The sequence below is a fragment of the Chelonia mydas genome, chromosome 22 (genome assembly GCF_015237465.2).
Source record: "Chelonia mydas isolate rCheMyd1 chromosome 22, rCheMyd1.pri.v2, whole genome shotgun sequence".
NCBI lineage: Eukaryota > Metazoa > Chordata > Testudines > Cheloniidae > Chelonia > Chelonia mydas.
The window spans coordinates 12,884,713-12,908,464 of NC_051262.2; the positions used below are offsets into that span (position 1 = coordinate 12,884,713).

The 23,752-nt window shown below is 49.0% G+C and overlaps 2 long non-coding RNA genes across 9 annotated transcripts; one reads left to right on the forward strand and one right to left on the reverse strand.

The window, feature by feature from the left end:
• Positions 1 to 1,566: 1,566 nt before the first annotated feature.
• LOC119564021 lies at positions 1,567 to 11,079 on the reverse strand. 8 transcript variants are annotated; one of them, XR_006287038.1, is made up of 4 exons: positions 8,904 to 8,993; positions 7,094 to 7,195; positions 4,959 to 5,175; positions 1,567 to 2,386 (listed from the first exon to the last, which is right to left on the reverse strand). It is a non-coding gene; the product is annotated as an uncharacterized LOC119564021 (long non-coding RNA). The 8 variants fall into 8 exon arrangements; XR_006287040.1 differs by lacking the exon at positions 8,904 to 8,993 and adding an exon at positions 8,555 to 8,897 and having other exon boundaries at positions 7,110 to 7,195; XR_006287039.1 differs by lacking the exon at positions 8,904 to 8,993 and adding an exon at positions 8,555 to 8,897.
• Positions 9,110 to 23,752, forward strand: LOC122463566. Its single transcript, XR_006287042.1, has 3 exons — positions 9,110 to 9,172; positions 15,424 to 15,580; positions 22,599 to 23,752. It is a non-coding gene; the product is annotated as an uncharacterized LOC122463566 (long non-coding RNA).

Here is a 23,752-nt window from a genome sequence, read left to right on the forward strand (position 1 = left end):
TTTTTCGGCCCTGTGATATCACTACACTGCATGTGTAAGATTGCCTCACTTTGCATCTTCGGCAGAGATACCGAATTAGAGCGCATCCATAAACTACTGGCTAGAATCCAAACCACCACCACAGATCACACTGGGCCTTGTTCCCCCCTCATTTACACCCATGCATGGACTTCAACTGAACAACTCTGGATTTACCCTGAGGCGGGTGGAGGATCAGGTCCTGAATGCAGCTATATTCCACGGGGATGCAAAGAGATACAGTGGCAGCCCATCAGTATCACGTGCTGCTTGCACATGAACTCCCAAAGAAGGTTGAAATCTGATTTTTGCTCTCTTCACAAAGCATCCCAAAGATAAACGTTGGGTGTGTCGGTGGGTAGAGTTGAATCACGTTCCATCAGGCTGCGCTGCCTTGAAACTTACTTTACCTTTGGGATGTCAGCTCTTCCAGGACAGGACTTTGTTCTTTAAGAATGAGATGCTTGTCATAGGCACATAGCAATCTCCAGACAAGATCAGACCAGTGGTCCATCTAGCTCAGTATCCTGTCTCTGCCGGCACCACCAGTTTGAAATGTCAACACGTTGTTGTAATGTTCAGAGTTTAGCAATCTCCAGCCATAGCATTTGTTGTTAATTTGTATTAAAATAACATCTAGTGGCCTCCTAGTGGCAGGTACTGTACCTAGTGGGAGGCTGTCCCACCTTAAAGAGTTTACAAGCGACAAAAGTTGGAAGAAAGGAAGAATTATTACCCCACTGTACAGACAGGATATTGAGACAGACACATTAAATAACTTGCCCAAGACATAGGTGCTGGAACTGGGGGTGCTGCGGCATCCCCTGACTTGAAGTGGTTTCCATCATATGCAGAGTTTACAGTTTGGTTCAATGGCTCTCAGCACCCCCATTATTCAAATTGTCCCAGCATCCCGGCCAGGTCACACAAGGAGTTTATGCCAAAACCAGGACTTCAATCCAGATCTTCTGAGTCCCTGCTGAGTGGTTGTTTCCCCAAGACCAGGTGCTCTCTTATTTGATTACATTGCTCTTTCTTTCCTGTGTCAGTATGGAAATCGTCATCAGACTTTCACACGTGACGGGCTCCCGCCCAGTGCAGACAGCACTAACCAGCCTCGCGCAGCATTCAGTAATTCATCCCCTCCACCCCCCGGCTCATGCCGCTCCTGAGTCATTTGCATCAGGCTGCTTTTGGGTTCTGTATTAATAACTTTTCTTCCTGCATTAGCGACACAAATTTAAAAAAAGGCACATTACAGAAAACTGCTGACGTTTGAATATCACATCAGATTATCCAGGGAAGAACAGACTGGCATTAAAATAAATGATCCAGTCATAATTCCCCCACTCCACTTCCCATTTCTGCCAATGCCTGAGTTCTGATAACTCATCTGACCACACATTTCCATTGGGGCAGGGTAATTTTGGGGTAAATTGAAAGCCGACAGTATTAGACAGGAAGACAGGTTGCTACCATGCACACCTTCAACAAAGACATGAAAAGAGACACTCTCATTTGAAAAAGAAAAGCAAGAGAGAGAAGAGAGATGATTGACTTCTTTTATAACTTCTCCATCATGTTGGCACCTTATTTTACCGGTCAACGCAAACCCATTGTGAATCTCAACGCTGCAAGGTCAGCCCAATTTAAGAAAATCAAGCTGTAAGCCTGTCTGCTCTGTGCATCACACTTGGAATCAGCAATAATAATCACTCCCTGATCAGAACTGGTTTGCCATTATCTGCCTGGTGTTGGTCTATGATATATGAAGCAATTTTGGCTGTGACAGTTCTGTTTCGTGCATGTTCAGATCCTTCCCGGTGAAATCCATATGCTACGCTTTTTTTTTTTGTTTCTTCCCGAGGAGAAATATTTTAAACTAAAAGGACTTTGAAGGGGTATCACCATAATTCATCTTTACAGTCTTGGGGTGCAAATGATCCGTTCATTGGACACTGCATTTCTCTCCATTATGGCTCAATCTGAATGCATTTATTTGGTCCTTTATTAGCAATTGCTTGATGGGATGTAGGGAAAGAAAAAAACTAAATTAGAACAAAGGGTTATTTTGCTTGTACACTGTAAGTGGGTGAGTCCATAAAAATATCCAAACTTAATAACATCCATAACTCTGGAAGCCGTAGACACATACACAGTGGAAACAAGCAAGTTGTAATGACAGGAATGAACCAGGAGACTTCCATCAAGATTTCACTGCCAGTGGCTAGTGCTAGTGGATTGGAGAGAGATTTCTCTTTAAATGTTACAGTCAGTGTCAAACGCTTTATTCACAGACTGCGCTGGTGGCTGCTTTAGCTGTCTCAGGACATGATTGTCTTGTTAGCTGCACCTTGTTTTGAAAGATCTGTAGGAAGGAAAGATTGAAGTGTTACACAGAGGCAGGTTTGATCATGCTGAGCCTGTGTCTTATGTCTCCTAAACCAGCTTTGTGGTTTGCATTTTAATAAAGTGCTCAGAAGCATTGGATTGGGGGGGGTTAAAACACACCTTCCCCCCTTCCCAGCATCCATGCATACACCTTTACATGCATATGTAACAGGGAGAGGGGGATCGTCTGTTGACCACCCAGTCAGCAGGGGTTAGAGCTGTGGCAGTCTGGCTGATGAGTTGTGCTTCATTAAATCCAGACTGGATACAAGGGAGGTGTGAGTGGCCCTCTCCTGAGAGGAAATTAGGGGGCTAGGACAGAAGGAGTCCTGCAGGAAAGCCCTAGGCACAGCCAAGGGAGGGATGGTAGGCCAGGCTTTTGTGATGTGTTATTGTTCTGGAGGCACCGGTAAAGCCAGATCCCAGGAAGGATTAGTTTGGATATGGTCTCAGGGCCTACGTGTTCTGTTGCGGATTAAGACAGGAATTGTTTGTTTACAGCACACTGCTATACACACAAACACATGCACACACACCTTGCCCACTATACACATCTCCTCCAACACATATTCTCCTAATCTACTGTATGCCTTTCCACACACACACACACACATATCTCTTCCTGCTTATGCAATCAGTCCCTAGAAACACACCCCTCACGCACAGCCATGCACGTCTGCCATCCATTTCAAGTCAGCTCCACAATATTTTATGGGCATCACCAGTTATACATATGCCGCTGCATTCTGAAAAGGACATTGCTCCAGGCTGGGTGCTTACGGGAGGGTGAGCACTTCCAGCTTCTGCCGAGAACGCAGCTTCCTGGCGTATTTGATGTGCCAGCACACTTCGATTACATTTTTGTGAATGAGAAACAGTCCTCCTGTCTCTGACATTTGCGCTGGTGCTAACATCAGGGGATTTGTTGTTGGTTTGGTTTTGCTTTTTTTTTTTTCCCCTCCTCCCTTTTATAATAAAGACAAATATATTTGCATCTGCCTGGAGGCCGCTCTGAGGAGTTTTCTAAAGACAGAATCAAAGGGGGGAAAATGCTGTGTTCATCCAAATAGTCTTAAAAATTAAATAAAGCCACGCAGCCGCTCGTAGCTCCCCAAGAGCATTTAATCTTTTGTGTTTAATTTCCACTGTGAATCTGTCTTTCAGAAGAACCCTTGTGGAGCCATAGCACTGTGTAAATGCCATGCTGCAAAACAAATGTGTACAAGGGGTTTGGCCTATTGAAGAGACACCAGGACATAAAACAGGATTACGAGCGCCTAATACAATAAAACGAGATTTAAAAAAATTCAGTGTAGATCAAAGTCATTTCAGGAGCAAATGAAACATTTACATGGGAAATGTGACTTAAAAATGGAAACCCTCTGATCAATATGAGCCCCTGGAATTTACAAGTCATCAGATTAAATCTTGTAGGGGCTAGGTACATTATACAAGCACTGCTAATATTGGGAGTGTTCATGTTGAGAGAATGGTCATCAAATTTCAAGCTCCAGGGTATGAACTTATTGATCCCCTAACACATCAGATATTTGCCTCTGCAAATAGGACACTGGATGTGGAGAGCAATGGTCGGGTCCAGTAGGGACCCAAAATTATTTCATGGGGTAAATTTAGGAAATAGTTGTCAGACTCTTTTTATTTTAAAGACATGGGTGAAAACAAACACCATGCAATTTGTTGGAGAGAGGAATGTCAATATACCAGTCCTTCAGCCTTTTGTTTGGAGATCACAAAGCAAATATTATTTCCCCATTTTACAGATGGATGGACAGAAAGGTTCAGGGATTTGATGCTGAATTCTCACCTTGAGTCAGTGGCAGAAATGGGAATTAGAACCCAGGAGTCCTGACTTCCACTTACCTGCTCTTGACGGCACCGTCTCCTAGACTCAGGAATAGAACCCAGAAGTCCTAACTCCCAGTCCCAGCTGCTCTAACGATAAGGAAAGAGAAACTAACTGGGGGGAAAGTATCAGAATTTGAAACAAAGTCTTTGGAGGAATTTTCTCAAGTGCAACTCTCCCTTGCAATTGTTAGGTTTCAGAGTAACAGCCGTGTTAGTCTGTATTCGCAAAAAGAAAAGGAGGACTTGTGGCACCTTAGAGACTGACCAATTTAAGTGAGCTGTAGCTCACGAAAACTTATGCTCAAATATATTGGTTAGTCTCTAAGGTGCCACAAGTACTCCTTTTCTTCTTGCAATTGTTGTCATTCTAACGAATTGAAAAGGGCTCAGAGAAAGCTGCAGAGGGCGGTATGTTGTCAGCCCAGTGCTTACTTTGGTCTTCAGTAACCATGGGCAGAGAGGGCCTGTTTCAAATTGGCGGATGGGGTTCCGCCAGCAGCGACGGGCAGAGCCTCACAAACAAAACCCTTTGGCAAGGTCCTTAATTGGATTCAAGGACATTATTGCCACCTTCAAAGCCGGAGATAGTCTCCCAACCTGAACTAGAGTCCACCCCAGGCTAAAAACCAAACAAAGCCAAGATCAATTTTAATTTGGCCTCAGCGCAATGTGTTTTGTCTTACCTGACACATGCTCGCGGGGAAGCAATTTTTTCATGTCACAGGTGACCTCGTCCTCCCATCCTGCCACAGACCTCGGCCCTGCCTGGCCCTGGGACTGAGGCTGCCTGGGAAGAAGGCATAGCAGCCCCTGAGATTTGGGTTCACTCTAATGCCCAGCGTGTTCGGCTTTGGATCCTCTGTTGAAATGGCAGGAATTTGTTAAGCTGATGAAGAGAGGCTGCAGTGGAGAGACACAATAGCAGAGGAGGATTAGGCCTGGAGTAAGTATCTGTACTTGGGGGGATTAATGAGAAGGATGCAATGGATTTTGCATGGTGAAAGGGATTCACTGAATGCTTTCGGTGAAACGAAATTAGTCCCATTCTTGTGCTCGTAGGTCCCAAGTAGGGCAGGAGATTGGAAACCCCACCTTATAATAACAAAATCCTCTCCAGCCCCTTACTTCATGGAAACCTCCAATGCAACATACACCACACACCCACACAGGGAAGTGGGCTGTGTGCTCATTTGGGGCGCCGGTATTTCACATGTGGCACCTGTGTTGTCCCGCGTCACACAGGGCTTGCACAAAAGTCACACATATATTCTACAGGTGTTAAAAAGGGACCAGGTATACTTAAGAGAAGTAGACACTGGTGAAAGGTGCTGGATGGATCACCTGGAATCCTCTTAATCCACAGCACAAGCTACCCCCAAGCTGTCCCCAACCAATATGTCTCAATATCGACCAGGAGCTAGTTCCCTAGACCCACTCAGTCATTTGCCTCTTGACTAAGAGTGTCAAAAAGGAGGCACTGGTTTGTGTCAAGTACACACCTCTCCTCAGCTGAGGGTCCCAGACCTATTTCAGTAGAAGCCACCAAAGTAGCCATCATCCATTGTGACTTTCAGCCATGACTGAGCTGGTCCAGACTGGGACTAGTAACCTATAGGTGACTGCTTCTTCCTCCTATCACTAGTCCACCAAGGCAAGCTGTCTCTCCCCTCCCCCTGCCACCCAAGGAGCCTTCCTTAAATATGGGGCCAATCAATAATGGAGAAAGTCTAATGGCAATTCCAACTCTCAGCCCCTGAAGGAGGCCAGAGAGTTAGTTCAACGTGATGTCTCTGCATAGGCTGCCACGGGGACTCAGAGATAAGGAAAGATGGGGAACGTTGGCAGGCTCAGTCCCAGGTGTTCAGAGGTGGCAGTCAGGTTTCCCTGAATAAGAATAAGAGGTTAGAAAGAATGGAAGAAAATAGAGAAGGAAAGAAAGGCAGATCTTTGATGCATTGATTTTTCAGGATGCAACCAGCAGCTGGATGGATTACATCTTCTCCCTGTCACCATGACAAATGGCGCTAGGCACACCAAGCTTCAGAACTCTCCAGGTGAAGGGACAGAGCAGGAGAGAGGTGACTTGTTGATGTTCAGGCATTTGCATTGGGTACAGTGGAAGCATCTAAATACACAGAAGATACTGTTAGGAACAGCTTGGCCTGCCTCCTGCCTCCTGTGCATTGCATTCCAGTCCATCATTCTTTCTAATTAGGCACCTCTGACACCCGATTAATCCTATTTGCCTGCAGGCCTTTTTATCTTCCCTTCTGCTTTTATCGGACAGGGAATTAGATGCCATTAGTATGTAAAGTGCATTGTGCGGAGCTGACTTTCACGGGGCTCAGAGACTTTTAAAGAGGCAAAGTCCAAGCGATGCACAGAAAAGTTTGTGAAAAGTAATTAATTTTTTTTTTAAATCATGCTGATTATTTTGCCATTTCTCAGGAACGTAAGAGGCCAGTCAATGTTGGGAGAGGCAGGCAGAGCACAGGCGGCTCATGGGTAAGCTTCCCTTCCCTGTGCCAATAGTCTGCAATTCAGAACTGCCGCTTCCAGGCAGCTCCAGTCCTAGCTTCTCACCTTCGGCTCCCATGCACAGCTCTGAGTGTGAACCTCAGTCAAGACCTGGAGCAGGCCCTGCTGCTCCAGTCCCAACCCTTTGTGCGTTTCTGTTGGTGCCCCGCAGACATGACATGTTATTTGCCCTGATGTTCCACACAGAGGTGTCTGGTTGATCAGGCTAACAATTCTGATTGAGATGCATTAGACCAAAGCGCGTGGTCAGTATACGCAAATAGATCATTATTATTCTTACTTTATTTTAAAATAACCGCGCTGAGACTTTAACACTCGTTCAATGGTGACCAAAACTCAGCTGAAACTCCAGTCGGCTATTGCAACACTAAGCCCTTAAAGCCTGTTTCAGAAAGATAGAAAAACAAGCTAAGTGTGTGTGTGTGTGTGTGTGTGTACTTATAACACCCACACTCCAGTGCATGCACTCTGTGTGAGTACCCCTAAAACACCTGTAGTCTCATGGCCACACTGGCATCTTGCCTTCATTTATTCACTCTAACATACACACACCTTCCACGCTTCCCCCCAACACCCAGCTTCTCTCCGCCTCCACATCTCTTTCCCTATATCTCAGACATAAGCTGCTACTTCCTCTTCACTCCCACCCTCACCCCACTCAACCCCCCAACACGCACTCAGCTTTCCCCCCCACACACCTCTCTCTCAGCACCGCTGTCCCCTGAGACACATGCTCATCCAGTCACCACACCTCCTTATGCGTAGGCCCCTCCCCCTTGTGCATAAGCCCCGCCCATGCCTTGATACACCATCCCTGGGGCACAGGGCCAGATGGGACGCGCTCCTGTGGCTTGTGGGAGCTGACGTGGCATTCTTCTTAGAGGGCGCTGGAGGAGGTGAACTCAATTCAACAGCAGGCCCAGCAGCAGTTCAGCTTCTACTATCAACTGATGCTTTCCTTATTCAACCTCTCCCACCATCTTCCTGGGGGCTGATGTCTCTTCCTACATCTCTTATTTCCCACCAGTTTCCCCTGCCGCCCTGGAGGCTCCCCTGAAAGGGGAAACAGCCTAGAGGAGCCATCTGCTCATGCTGGCCACTCAATCCAGGTTTCCAGGACTCAAAATGCAACATGACAGCGGAGGTCTCTTGTCACCGAGAGGTTAATAAAATGATGATAATGAAAAGCCCCTGCTGCTTGCCAGGACAAGAGTGCAAGGCAGCAATGTCCGCTGCACCAACTATCTATCACTGTCAAGGTCCCCTGCAGCCTCAAACCAATTCCAGACCCAAATGAAGAAGGCCCGGCTGTACCCGGAGTGTAATCTGCCTGTCGTTTCTAATACATATTCCTTTGCTTTAAGTGATGAATTGCAGCGGCTGCCAAGGCTGAAGGGCTACGAACCACTAGGAGATGAAGTGCTCTGTATCCTCCCCCTGGCCCGAGACAGTCAGCAATGGTCAATGTAATGCACTGCGCCTCCCTGATTCTCTTCTCTGCTTGGATGGACCTGGAGCTCCTAGGCTCACAGGGCCTGATTTTGCTCAGGTGCTTGTTCAGTCCTTGGGATTTCCCAGCTCTGCTAATGGACCCAGACCTAGCTGGGCAGACCACTCTCCTCTGTACTTAAATTCACTCCTCGCTTGGATTCGCTCCACCAATGAATTCTAGCCTGCCCCCACAGCTACCCATTGGGCAGGAGAACAAGGAGAATCCAGCTTTGACTTTGAATGTTCTCACCTCTCTCCAGCCATGGACCTGCTCTCTGATGTGGAGATCTACCCAGGCCCCTGGGCTCAGGCAGGGCTTACGGGCTCCATGACTCTTTCACCTTGGCCTTCTCCAAAATGTGCCTCTGTTATGACTGACTGGTACAGAAATCCTCCTTCATCCCAGATAACGGTAAGGATGGCAAAGGAGGGGGCAGGCACCAATGACTGAACTCAAGAAAGCAGTGGTCCTCCTAGTGGGGGGCTTAACGGGGGAACAGGGCCAAGACCCATCAGCATAGTCTTCCTCCCAGCACAGTCCCCAATGAACATAGTCTCACTTGTTGAATTTCCCCAGGGGGATTCTGGCCCTTCCTCACCTTCTGACTGCATCTAGATCTTCCTCCCAAGTGAATCCACTTGTCCAGGCCCCTGATCCTCTCCCAGTAACTCGCCAGCCCCTCTGACCCACCTCCAAATTTCTTGGCCACCCACGTCTCTCAGAAGTTTAGCAGATTTTTTTTTAAACGAGTGACGCAGGCTTCTTAGGAAATGGAAACCGAGATCAAGTAGCGAGTGTCCTCCCCTGAACTCCTCAGATTGGCATGAGCTCTCCTGCCAAGCCGTGTTTCCTCCAGAGATCAGGCTGGTTAGTCCCTCTTTATGTCAATGTTTGTTTGATTGCTGCAAAATAATGATTAACCAGACGCTTCTGACTTAGCAGGTATTGCAGAAAGCTGTGCTAATTCTTCATAAGCTTCCCATGCTGCCTTTTATATATCAAACTGAAATGTAATTATCTGCCTGGCTCAGGGTGTAAATCAGAAGTGTGTGTCAGGGAGATTGGCTTCAGGGCTTCCGTTTACTGCGTAAAATATAGACGTGCAGCTCTACGGGGCCGTTACCTGCCTAATCACATGAAACATTTTCATGTGCAAACAGCTAGTTAGGGTGAAACCCACCATAAACCAGCCGCAGAGACGTAGCCTCAAGCTCAACATCCTCCCACCGCCTTTTGCCCCTGCCCAGGACACCAGACCCTTAACACCTTTCCGGGATAAATCTTCCCACCAAGAACTCATCCCCTTCCCACCCACTTGAGCGCGAGGTGCCTCAGCACTGCAGCTCTGATTCAAACGCTACATAGGGCCTCTGCTCCGAAGGGGGGGGGGGCAATGGCAGATGAGGCTCACTGGAGCTGCATGTCAGCATTAACGTGCAAGGATGTAGATGGGCATAATTAGCCTTCCAGCTCAGTAACGTATTAACAGAGAACAGGTCTTATCGAACCACAGCTAATTCTCCCAGCTTAGCCTGAGCTGTGGTACAGCGCGGGCAGCGGCTCGCCCAGGTACCTTGCTGCACGCACAGATTCTGTTTCATGTCAGAAGGGCTTTGATGGGGATATCCAGGTGCTCTGACACCAGCGGCCGGGCCAGAACCAAGCCGGCAAGCAGCCAGCTGCATGCTGGGGCCGAAAGGGGTGCATTGCAAAAAGAGAAACCCATTTCCACCTGTGGTAGGCCTGTTGGGGCTGCAATAGATGGGTGTATGGTCCCTCAAGGGGTGGGTCCCCTTTCTCTAGCAGCCTCTGCAGCAGTGGATTATTTTGAGCCCTCTTAATCAAGACAGTCTTGGAAGAGGATGAATGAAACAAGCTTCTCCTTTTGAGCTGCCTTTTTTAATTAGCCACCTCCAAAGCATCCTATTGTCCAGAGGCTTCCTCTCTGGAAGGCTTGCAGACCCTGAGAACAATGGCCATTTTGAGATGGCAGGGACAGAAACCGGACCCGACCCCGTGCCGATCCCAGTAGCATCACTCAACAACATCCGCTGAACAATACCTGTCAGGACGGATCACAGCAAGTGTTCCGGATCACGATTTGGATTGTCTCACCCAACGGGGGGAGGGATAGCTCAGTGGTTTGAGCATTGGCCTGCTAAACCCAGGGTTGTGAGTTCAATCCCTGAGGGGGCCATTTAGTGATCAGGGGCAAATATTGGGGATTGGTCCTGCTTTGAGCAGGGGGTTGGACTAGATGACCTCCTGAGGTCCCTTCCAACCCTGATATTCTATGTTTCTATGTAAGTAGCTAACAGGTCTGGCTGCAGTCCCGCTCGGATATAGATTTTTGTGCTCAATCACTGTTGACAACACTCCACTGATTCTGGTTTTTTTTTGCTTCAGTTTCCTGAACACACACGCATGCACGCATGAACGCACAGAGCCCTTGATCCTGAAAGACTCTGCCCGTGCTCAGCAAGGGAGTGCAAGTACACTGGGACACTCACTGGTACACTCCTGCACAGGGGTGAGCACAGGCAGGTCCTGGGAGTGAAAAAGAGAAAGAGCTAGAGCCCCGGATTTCACAAGTGCTGAGCCCCCACAGCCCAACTGAACCGGTACCTGCAAGCCTCCCCTGGGGCTGGTACCTCTCCAGAGGTGTTTACAACCTGAGTGACTCACCTTAATCCAGAGCTGTGACAACCCTCTCCCATGGAGCCGAACACAGTCATTCTTCCAACCCCCTGGCCCACAGCGATACACACACTGACTTAACACAATATGTTCCCCCAAAGATACTTCATGTGGCTGCAGTATCTCACAGCCACACAGTAGTATCTCATTAGTCGATAATTGGGCTCCCTTGCACGCCACGTCTCTCTCCTGCTTATATAGTTCACGTGTACACCCCCAGTCCTCTGCTCCTGCAGTGGGCAGGGTCGGTCTATCCTCGGGGGATATTATCAGAGAGGGAGGCCAAAATCAGAACCCCTTGCAATTTTGGGCATTGTTTAGAGTCAGTTCCCCGGACCTAAAACCGTCTCTGTCGTCTTGTTTTGGGGTTGGACCCCAAACCAAAAATGGGCTGTTTCTGGCTCTCGTTCTGATATGGCCCAAATCTCAGCAGAGAAGCCAAGAGATTTCTGCATGAGGTGATGGACAGTCTTTCAGGAACAGCTGATCTCACAAAACGTCTGCCCTGGGATGGGACAAGATCACATGAGAACTGCTCATGAGATTTCAGCTCCATCGAATATGAACCTGCCTCCACATTTTGATCCAGCCTCCAATTTGCACCCAGCACAAACCTAATCTGTATCTGGGGGCCTAATCTCTGTGGGCCATCTTATTATATGTAACTGTATTACAGTGAGCTATCCGCTCTACTGGATGGCGTCAGAACTGCTCATCAGGGTGTCATAGGACCTATACTGATACTCCCTAATGGTGATTCTCCTTTAGGTCTAGTGGCAGGTTAGCTCAGAGCTTTGGAAGCAGTTCTGTCCCAGCTGTCACCATAAAGTTCCAATTAGCTATGTTGTGACGCATTATAAACCTGCCTGACTGCAGATGTCTTACTCTCTGTAGATCAAGGGTGGGCAAACTTTTTGGCCTGAGGGCCACATTGGGGTTGCAAAAGGGTATGGAGGGCCAGGTAGAGAAGGCTGTGCCTCCACAAACAGCCTGGCCCCCATCCCCTATCCGCCCCCTCCCTCTTCCTGCCCCTGACTGCCCCCCTCAGAATCCCAGACCCATCCAACCCCCCCTGCTCCTTGTCCCCTGACCGCCCCATCCTGGGACCCCCCGCTCCTAACCGCCCCCCCGGGACCCCACCCCCTATCCAACCCCCCCTTTTCCCTGTCCCCTGACTGCCCCGACCCCTATCCACACCCCCGCCCCCTGACAGGCCCCCCGACACATCCAACCTCCCCCCACTCCTTGTCCCCGACCGCCCCCTCCCCGGACCCCCTTCCCTAACTGCCCCCCCAGGACCCCACCCCCATCCAATCCCCCCTGCTCCCTGTCCCCCCCTTCCTGGGACCCCCCGGGACCTCCCTCCCGCTCCCTGTCTGTGAACCTCCACCCCATCCAACAGCCCCCTGTCCCCTGACTGCCCCCTGGGACCTCCTGCCCCTTATCGAACCCCTCTCCCCCCCCCCCCCGCACCCTTACCATGCCACTCAGAGAGGCAGGACAGGCTTATTGGAAAGCCTGGGAGGTGGGTGGGCGCTTGACGGTGTAGCTGCAAGGGAGGGAGGACAGCAGGGCAGGGGCCGGGGGCTAGCCTCCCCAGCCCGGAGCTCAGGGGCCGGGCAGGATGGTCCCGCGGGCCGTAGTTTGCCCACCTCTGCTGTAGAGGGAGGACCAGATTGTGTCACCCTTACTCTGTGAATACTGCCATGGATTTAACACTCACACAGTATGCTGCTGGTCACCATGAGCAGAGGCATCAGAACCTGGCCCAGAGTGAGCGAGAGATAGGAAGTCTTTGAATAATAGTAGTTATTTATAAGGCTCTTTAGTCTGTTTGAGAAATGAGCCAAGGGACATCTGCCTAAGGTCACAGAGTTTGTCACAGTGCGGAGGGCAGGGGGAATATCTGGCTTTCATTGCCAGTCTCCCAGCAGAAGCATTTTTGCTTCGGGTAGCTGGCATTGTTAATGGTGGTTTAACCTACTTACAATAATAATCCCTGTAATCGAGGCATTGATTTAATCTTCGCAGCCCAAATGGGGCCATGCTGCAGGGGCGGGAGAGCTCTGTGGGAAGTTTCTCCAGTGAGTTGTAGCACAAGCCCATTGAGGAGTGGCAAACCAGCTGCATGCTATGCCTTCTCACGTACTCCCCCCCCCCGCCCCCAAGCAAAGAGAATTCTTTCCAGGAAGGAGTCAACCGTGGCTCTGTCCCTGGCAAAAAACAAACAAACCAACCCACCCTGTGGATCACACATCTGGAGCAATATTAGATCATCCAGGTTTCTGTTGCATTCAGAAAACCAAATTCCTCTAATCTCGCACACCATCTGGCCAAATCTCTCGCCAGCCGGCTCCCTTTCAGATACCCAGCACTGTGTCTACAAGATGCTCGGCCTGGGGTCACAGCGACTGCATCCGCACACAGCAGAGTGTCTGTTGCAGGGACAGGCGCTGCAGGAGACGAGGAAGGAGGGTTTTGTGGTTAAAGCTAAGGACTCAGGAGTTCGATTCACTGCTCTGCCACAGATTTCCTGTGTGACCTTGGACATGTCACTTAGTCTCCCTGTGCCTTGATTCTCCATCTGTTACATGGAGATAATAGCTGACTCATCTATTCAGACTGTGCGCTCTTCGGGGCAGGGACTATCCCTTACTGAGTCTATACATTACCTAGTGCCATGGAGCCTGGATTCCAGCCAATGGCTGGAGCTGTCTCCTTTGCTTGTAATCGTTCTGCACAGCCACACAGCCGTGCTGTTTCTCATCAGCACCCAGTGCACCTTACAAACGTGGCTGGGCTGGACTGGTGCATTCTGGGACTTCTTTAAGTATCTTTCCCACAGTGCTCAGGTTTCTGAGAGCTGTGACTCTTGGGTAATTTTTAAATGGGTGGCTCTGCATCGTGGCGTGGGGTCAGGAGGACAAGCTGAACCTGGACAACTGCAATGCTTGTGGCTCCCAGTGCAAACTGGGAGAGAACGCAGGTGACAATGGCACCAGTTGAGATGCACTTGAGTCTAACCACCCAGCACTGGTAAAACGCTAGGGAGAGTCTTGGGTTTGCAGGGCCCCATTTGTCTGGTACCAACAAGTCGTTGTACTGGCTTCACATGATCGAGGCGGTCTAGCCAACAGCCTCTGTGGCACCTTTCCGACTTGTATAGACCGGGCCAGCTCAAGCCTCCTATCAAGATGGGAAGAAGAGTGCCTGTGGGTCCATCAATAGAGCTAGCCTTCCTTTCGTCCATGTTTGCTTTTATTCCCAGCTCCACATAAAAACACTTTTTTCCCCTCCCCTTCCCTGCTTAAAGTTTAGCTTCAGTCTATCTCCTTCAGTACAGAGCAAATATCCAGTCGCCCTTAACTCATCTTCACACTCACCTAACTCCAGTTCATGAGATGCAGGCCTGAGTGTTTCTCTGACTCCGGCTTTGATAGGATCTTGGTTAAATCCTTCCCTGCTCACCCATTTCAAGATGTTCAGATATTGGACTATCGGCTCAGTTGTGTGCCTGCTGGGCGGAATGGCTTTCAGAGGAAAATCCAGATGTGCTCCGTATGGAAACAACTGGCGGGGGAACCTGATCTTCTGACTTTCCCTGTCCCGTCTGGGGAGAACCCAGGCACATAGGCAGCATTTTAAAAAATATATATTTACCACAGAACTGCTTGCTGAGTCAGAGCTACACTGTGGGAGTTGTACTGTGTTTGCACTGTACAGCAGGGTACAAAGGCAGTGCTGCCGGCAGCAGGCATAAGAGAGAAACACACACAGACACATAGCATGCCTTGTGATCGAGAGAATGTATGGGGAGAGAGATGATATGCAGAAAGAGGTGGATGGATAGAGGGTGTGAATGGGGATGGATGGATGGATAGATAGATAGATACATAGATAGATACATAGATCAGTAAATTAAGATCTAGGAGGATAGACAGATAAATAGCATGGGACAGGAGAGTTATTGTTGCAAAGGCCAGGGCTCGCAGTGGTATAACTGTGCCTGGCAGTGATACACATTGTAAAGAAAAGGAACAGACCCATGGATAGGCTCAGAAGCACACCCTGAATAGAAAAGCCTGTGATTTTAGCATGCGCTGGTGGGGTTGGTCTATTCCAGGTCTCTGCCTCTGCCCAAAGAATTTCCAGGTTCTCCATCTAATAATAATCGAGCCGTGGCTTTTAAACTGTCTCTTCTCATCAGGTCACTGTAAAATAGGGTTAAGGGGAGGAGTGGGGAAGAAGAAGAAGAAGAAATCCAGTTGTTCATGCTAAGGATTTAATAAATGTTGACATTTGTGCAGAGGGAACTGTCTAGTGTTTTATGGTGCTCAGATGATCAAGGCAGGATTAGCAGGATCCAGAAATTGTTCTCTCACTGAAGAAGAAAGACTAATTTGCTCCTGCCTCTTATTTAGGATTTGAATATACCTATCCATCCCTCAGATGATGAGACGATAAAGACATGTGGGAAACAGTCCTCAAGTAGCTCCCCAGACTCGAGGCCCGGGAGACCAGGCAAATATACATCCCCCTGCTTCCCTCACAGTGTGAGAACACTGTCTCCTCAGCATGGTGTGTGTACTGGGGCTGTCTGTCCCTTGTCATCTCTGCTCGTTTGCTTTCCCATTTGACCTGCCTTATTTTTAGACACCTCTTGTAGCTATCCGCCTTGTCGATTTTTGCAGCTTTGATTGCGGCAGCCGAGGTGGCAATGGAAAGTGCAATTTCAAAATTACCTTTCATGTGTGGTTTGGAATAATAACTGTTGCATTAGACAGAGCAGGCTTCATCTCACGCCTGAGGGTGAGGGTCTGTTTATCACAAGTATATAGTGTGCTGTGTCTTTTCTTCCTTCCTTCCTTCCTTCCCTGCCCCCATTCTCTCATCATGCATATTGACCAGTGAAATCTGCCTGGCCTAGCCACTCCTGCCTGCCAGCCTAGAGCAAGTGCTTGCTCACCCAGATAACCTACTGGCCAGTATCTCACCTGCCCATCCTACAGAGCCAGCAAAGGCAACCTGCCACCATATAGCTCAGCTGCCCAACCTACCTGGCCAGCAGTGCACCCCACACCTGCCACATAGGGAAACTGAGGCATGGGAAAGTAAAGCAATTTGCCCAAGGCCACATAGATCAGTGACAGAGAATAGAGCACTAGCCACTAGATATTGCTCTCCGTCTGAGGTGGGAGGAGATTCTCAAGATCCCTGACTTCTAGTCCATTGCTCTAGCCACCAGACCATCCTTCCTCAAGGTCAGTGTGTTTGCAACAGTGAGCATGTGGCCATGCCGCTGTATGTGTGTGGGCATGCGTGTGTGTGCGCGCGTGTGTATGCAGCACTCCCTGAACTCTTGCGTAATGGTGGGACCCAATATGTTCCCGAATAAGAAAAGAGTCTCCGCAGCCTCAGTCGCTGGTTATTGACCCCCGTGGCTCCTCTGTACAGAAGTAGGAGGCAAAAGCCGGTGTTCCAGCACATCTGTTCCGGAACTGGGCCTTGATGGCTGTAGGGTATTTCCCCCTGTCAGTTCCTTCCTCTCCTTTATGAGTAGAAAGAGCCAGGACAAAACAAAGCTGTTAATGCTCTCAAAGCTGCCTCTCTCCTCACCCTGCCACCTGTCTCCACTAGGGAGAAAAGAAACCACTGACAAGCCAAATGGAAGCACAGAGGGTCTTAGAGATTAAAGGTGGGCTCTTGTGTTCTTCCTGAGGAACTCGTACCTGCAGACTCCCCCATCTTCCTTTGATGGTAATCCCATGGAAACCTCTGCAAACAACTCCACAGGACATGTGCTAGCTATATCTCTCTCTCTGCTGGAGCAGCCAGGATTTGCAGCTCTATAAAAGCCTCTATGAACCCCCAGGCTCCCTTGTTAATAATGGATGGTTCATAATAATAATTCATATGGATAGGATTGGTAGTTTGGGGAGGAGGCCGGGTTGGGCTCCTGGGCTGCAATCCCTCAACCCCTGTCCCCACGGCACTAGAGTGAGCCCAATACCACCTGCCTGAGTGCTGGTTTAGCTCGTGTGGATGTAGGGGGCTGGAATGCCAGGCCCCCTCGATTACCTGGAAAAACTGCACTTTTCCAGACACGGACGCTCAGTGTTGAACTCACTGCCTCTCCTGGGCAATCCCCATCCTTCTGCCAGGCCAGGAGAGAAAAAGTTAAGCTCCTTTGGCAAATGACTTCTTCTTAGGAACAATATATTCTCTGTATGACGGTAGCACTGGAGACCCCATTGTGCTGGGTGCTGCCTACACACAGGCCCTGTCCTGATGAGCTCAGAGCCTGACTAGACAAGACAAAGGGAGCGGTATCACCATCACCAGTTCAGAGATGGGCACTGAGGCCAGAGAAATTAGGTGACTTGCCCCAGGGAGCCTAGGGCACAGGCAGGAATTGGGCCTAGATCTCCTGAGTCCTAGGCCCTTAACCTCAAGACCAGCCTTTCATCCGATGGAAGCACGACCTATTAGATCTAGAGATGAGCTTGAAACCTGCATATCTGGGCCAACTGGCCCATTGAACCGGGGAGCAATTCAGACCTCAATCCAGACATGCACTTTGTATTCCTGGGCTGATCTGAACCACAACGGCAGATGCTCCCAAACTTGGGAGACTAATTTTCTCATTTGTTGGCCACCACTGCAGAGGGTTCAAGGAAAACAAATGAGCTTGGAGACTGAACTGAGAGAGATTAAGTGACTGGCCCATGGCCACAAAGGATATTGGTGGCAGAGCTGGGCATTTATCCCAGGTCTCCCAAATGCTAAACTAATGCTGTAACCACTGAGCCATCCTGCCTCTCAGAGGTGTCATACCTGAGTCACAGCAGCAGCAGGGAGACAAAAATCAGGTCCAAAGAGCTGGTAAGCGACTGAGGAATCCAGCTAATGCAGAAATACTGACCCCATTCTCCAGCGCGAAGGGGCATAGCCAGGATGGATGTTGCTGACCTCCTCAGCATGAGTGGCACTGAACTGGCCATGTAGACTGGGAGGTATCAAATTTGCTGCCATAGCTACCAAAAGGGCATCTAGAGAATGTTCACTGCGGCAAAAAAGGGTGCCTGAAGCCTAAGACTGACACCTGGGCTCTGTTCTTAGCTCTGTCATGTGAGTTTGGGCTAGTCTTGTCACTGCCCCGTGCCTCAGTTTCCCACTCTATAAACTGGGAATAGAAACACCCGATTTAATGAATTAAAAGTGCAGATTATTTTGAGCTCCATCAAAGGAGCTATTATGGCTGTGAGTCCTGTGGGACCTGCAGGATCCTAGTCCTGCTGCAGGGCTGTCCTGAAGGGCTTAAGTGGAATTAAAGTACTGTAATGGACCCCATGTTACTGGGGGCTCAGGTCAGATCCATCCTTAACTGGCCTTTAGAAGATGTGACCCTAGAAGGACCCAGAATCACCGTGTAATGGGGACCGAGCATGTACCCAGACTGGCACCAGAGCTTCATTTACACTAAGGGGGGTGTTTGGAAGTTGGGCAGAGACCCCAAATGGAGACCGGGGAGATTATATTTGTTCTGCGGCAGCCTGAGCTCCACCTGGCTTATGAATAAATAGCTTTACCTTCATCGGCAGCCTGCACAGCAAACCCAGGCTTGGAAGCTCTTCTCCCAACTCTCATCCTTCCAACTAAGTTTCTCTATTGGCTGAATTCCCTGCTATGGTGTCAGGTCTCATAGGAGATGGGGCCTGAACCAAATGGACAAAACACCCCTGGATTTTGCAGGTGTTTGAAATCTCGGATCCCATCTAAGAAGCCGAATAAATGATGGAGAACCAGTCCCTGCTTTCCCTTACCTGCATCTGACGTTGTCATTATCTGGAACACCGAATGGGTGTAAAATACTATCTGGTCAGAATGATAATGTTCTGCACGTACTTTGCACCAGACTCAATGATAACAGTAAGAAAGACTCAAGCCCATAGAGTCTGATCCTGTGTGTTCTTGAGAGATGCTGAATGTCCCAGACTGCTGCTGATTTCAATGGGAACAGATGGTGCTCAGCACCAGAGCAAAGGGAAGGACAAGGGAGAAATGGTTTTCCAATCCCAGGAAAATTTTACAAAAAGAAAAGGAGTACTTGTGGCACCTTAGAGACTAACCAATTTATTTGAGCATAAGCTTTCGTGAGCTAGAGCTCACTTCATCGGATGCATTCAGTGGAAAATACAGTGAGGAGATTTATATACACACAGAACATGAAAAAATGGGTGTTATCATACGCACTGTAAGGAGAGTGATTTTAGAAATTTTGGACATTTTTCCTGCCCCGAATCAGGATGAAAAGTCAAAATTTCAAAATTGCCCACAAGCCAACAAGCTGAAGAAGAATTCAGTTGGGGTCCATTGAGATGGTTTGTGTTGGCATTTGTTTCTTTTTAATTTCAGGTCATATAGATTTTATTTTTATTTTTAATTTTGACCATTTTTAATTTTTAATTTTTTTTTACTATATGACCCTAAACTTCAAAATGAAAATTTGTTTCACCATGAAACAAACTTGAATTTTCTGCTTAGACAGGGCCAAAAGGGGGCATGCTGACAATTTCAAACTGTTTCTTCAGAACAATGTTTCCAAACAGAAATTTGCTCGAAAGTGACCTTCCCCACAGGTCTGGTTTTGAGAAATCAGCATTTTCCAATGAAAAAAATGTTTCCCTGAAAAATTTGTGTCCGATTCTCCTTAGCACCAGCATTACATATCCCAGCTTGGTTTGTATCTGTTCCTGGCCTGATGTTGCTATCTCCTTTCCATTGACTGCTTTCAGTGTATTAATTTTATCGGAAGACATTGTCAAAACAACTTCTCTTCTGTCTTTGCATTTGGGACGCCGGCGCAGGAAAGTACATTTCGTTTTCAATCTGGCCCACTGAACACTGATTGCAGACAATGATTTCTTCTGCTTTCCAGACTTCTCTGCGTCACCCTCTTTTCTGCACCGAGTTTATGGTCACTGACTCCGGATTTTGTTGTTATTTGCCTTTGTTCCACATTTTAACCTTTGTTAGTGACTCAGTCATTGTGAAATTTCTGTTCAGTGACCTACAACACCCTAATTTAGATGGCATTTTGATCTTGGATTCCTGATGCACAGTCTGTCATGTGCCAAGCCCCTTCATCCTTCCCCTCTCTCAAGTCTCCTCTACTCCTTCATCCTACTTTATTCCTTCATTCCCTTCTGCCTTCTAACCCCCATCCCTTTCCTTTTGAATGTTCCCTTTTCTCCTCCAAACGCTCCTAATCCTGTATCTCTCATTCCTTCCATCCTATGCTTTCTTGCTTGCTTTCTTTCATATTCCCCTCCACTATCCTCCCCGATTCTCTCTCTGCACTACGTTGTATCACTGAGGGGTGCTGCAGTGAAAGGAGCCATCTGTTGATCCTCTCCAGCTGAAACGGATAAGGGAATGGCACCTCTGCTGAGGCTGGAAACTTTGACAGAAAGAGAAGTGTCAGCAGCAGAGATAATGGTTGTAAACAAGCTGCGTGGGGCAGAGCCCATCAGTCTCTTGGGGACCAGCAGTGGGGACATGTGTGTGGTCCTCTCCATTACTTCTTGGAGAAGTGGGGGGGATCTCCTGCCCCTGTGTCAAGGAGGTCTCAGGAGGGCACGATTGTGTTACCGGCGAGGTGAGCCCAAGGTGATGTGCTCTTGGGAACATTCTGCATGGAGCGGGGTAACTGCTCATAGGGCCATAACTCCCGACTCCCTTCCCCCCAGATATTCACCAGCCATGAGGAAATAAAAGATCCTGCTTGGTTTATCCCCTCTCCCAGCCTGGGGAGCTGAGGACTTTGGTTGAACTCTGGATGCAGGGTTCCCTCCCAGTACGGGGCCTGCAGGAGATAACCTAGTGCTGCCATGACCAGCCTGTGTTAAAATGGCATCGAAAGCTCAGCTTGCTTGTCTGACTCTCTGCTTCTTTCCCTCTGCCTTTCTGCTGTACAGCTCCTGTGATGACTCTGATACTGGGGGGTCAGCATCCCTGGCTCCCAAGCTCCCATGGGTTCCCCTCATGAAGAAAGGCTGATGGGGGTTAAAGTATTCCTTTGACGCTTTGCTGGGCAGTAGGTCATTCAGTGACAGGCAAAGCTGAGTTCCCCATGATCCCTCTGCAGCTACAAGAATGGGCCGATCGGACTTTCCTTTCTCGCTGCTGTTGTCACAAACCATCGGCTGTGAGAGCACAGGTGCCATCAGTCCTCCATCTAAGGAGAGGGAGAGAGGGGACCAGAGGGACAGGATGGGGGGCTCTCCATTTCCACCTCCCACTCCATGACCCCAGCCAGAGAGGCTGAGGCGACGGCTATCATAGCCAGTCTCTGTGATGCAAGGGGCATGCGAGCAAACCTGACAGTTGCAAACTGGGCCCCCCACACCCCTTGGACTCATTCTCCAGTGCGTTTTCCTTTCAGAAGGGCTCAGCTGGGAACAGCTCACAATGGAACACCAGCACATTGTTCTGCGGCCCCTGTTGCCGTTCTGACAGCCAGAGAAGCTGCCAACCAACCAGGGAGGTTCTTCCATGTGATTTTTTTTCCTTTTGGAGCTTGCAATGGTTCTCTGGAAAGTGATGCTGTGCAAAACAGCCCCATCCCCATTGTGTCTCTCGGACTCCAGATCAAATGGGCTCAGTTTGCTAACCAGTGTGTGGTTGGCCTGTGGAACTCACTGCCACAAGCTATCACTGAGGCCAAGAGCTTAACGAGATCCCAAAAGGATCAGACATTAATATAGCTAATGAACCCATGCAGAGTTATCACAGTAGATATTAAACAAATACATTAAACAAGAACTTTTGGAAGGGATATAAACCCTCCTGCTACATGGCCCAAGCCAAACTCTAACTAATGGGGGAGGAGGAAAGTTATCCCTTATCTGCCTATTGCAGAGACCTTGTCCTTCCTCTGATGCACCTGCTAGTGGCCACTTCCAGTGACAGGACACTGCCCTAGATAGCTTCCTGGTCTGATGCAGTCTGCCATTCCCTACATTCCTAACAAGGTGACATTTGTGGGGCCTGATGTTTAGAGGTGCTGAGCTTGCACAACTCCCATTGACCGACGTGTAGCCCCTCTGAAAATCAGGCCATCTTCACATCTCAGTGCCTCAGTTTCCCCTTCTGTGAAATGAGGATCATAAGGTCTCCCTCACCTTTACAATCTGCTTTGAGATCTACTGATGTGGAGCGCCCAGGGTTAGTAGGATATTAACAGAAAGGAAACACACAAAAGAGATTTAGAAAAGGCAGCTCCATCTAATAACTGCCCTACATACCTCTCTGTCTGTCTGTCAAGGCACTTATATAGCTATCGTCGCTGCAGTATCTGAGCACCTGTTTCTTCTTTGAAAGAACAAGCTCGCTGGGCCAAAGTTCAGCGCCGGCAGAAGCCAAGAGAAGCTGAAGTCAGTGGGAGCTGCAAGTGCCTGGGGGAAAGACAAAAGGCACAGCGGGTCCTTTGGCAGCTCCCACATCTCTGTCCTGGCGGGTGCATTGTAATGAGAACAAGCAAGAAGGAGATAACGGATAGGGAGGGAAATAAAGCCTGTTTTTCTCCCCTATTTAGGATGAAAAGTAAGCGGCGGTGCCCGGGCCTATCAGATCTGTCAGCGCGGCGCCTGGCAAGAAGAGGGAAGGGTAAATGCTATTGTGTGCACCATTCTGCTTGGTGGGTTCCTCTCCTCGGCAGGGGAGGGGGAAAGAAACACACACACACACACAACAAGGCACAGGGTGTACGACGCGGGGGCAGAGACATTTGTTATCGAAATGGAAATGCGGCTCTTTGTGGATGAAGGTGTATCTGCTTCCCATTGTCTCTCGCAGCAGCCCGGTGAAAGGCTCCTTTGATGGCTCCGTGTTTGTGCACCGGCTATGAAATTGCTTTAGAAGACAATGAGCGCATTTATTGATAATGAAAAGGAGGGGCGGGCTGCGTTTCTCTATTTCCCCAAGAGCAGCTGTCAAAGGCTTGCAGAGAAAAACTGGGAGACTGGGCCAGGCCGGCGAGCGGGTGATGGACAGGGAGCCTCATAGCTCCCGTACAGAGCTAATGTGACCATCTGGCCTGATTTAACAGGGCTACTCTACTCTAACGCTTTAAAAATCCTCCAGGCTGCTCATGCTCTACCCAACTCATCAGCTTCCATTAGCGGTGAGGAGAAGAATACCTCTGTCTGACAATCCCTGCATGGAGCCCATTATCCCACACACCGAGAAGCAACCCTCCTGGAGGAGATACCAACCTGTTAAACCTCTGCAGACAGGCATGGAGAGGACATTCCATAGCTCCCAGGGAGGCCTGGTGAATGGGAGGATGAATTCCTGGGGCGCTCATCTAGACCCAACATTGGGTTTCAGGGAATCTGGAGCGAATGCTGAGTCTGGAGAAGCTCTGCTTCGGCTGTGTGTGTGTGGGGAGGGGGCTATCAGAGGTGATATCCTGGAGAGGTGGGCAATTTGCAGGAGCACAGTGATTATGGGGACCTTGTATAGATTCAAGTTAGAACAGAAGCATAGAATTGTAGGGTTGGCAGGGACCTCAGGCGGTCACTTCATCCAGCCCCCCACCAGTGGCAGGAGTTTGAAGCCGAGGGCATTTCTCAGACCTCCCTACATTACAACTTAGGGTAGGAAGAACTCAAGCCTCAAGCTTATTCCTGGATTCTAGCGCTCACCAAATGACCCTGGTTAGACCTTGGCAAGGGAAACTGAACAGAA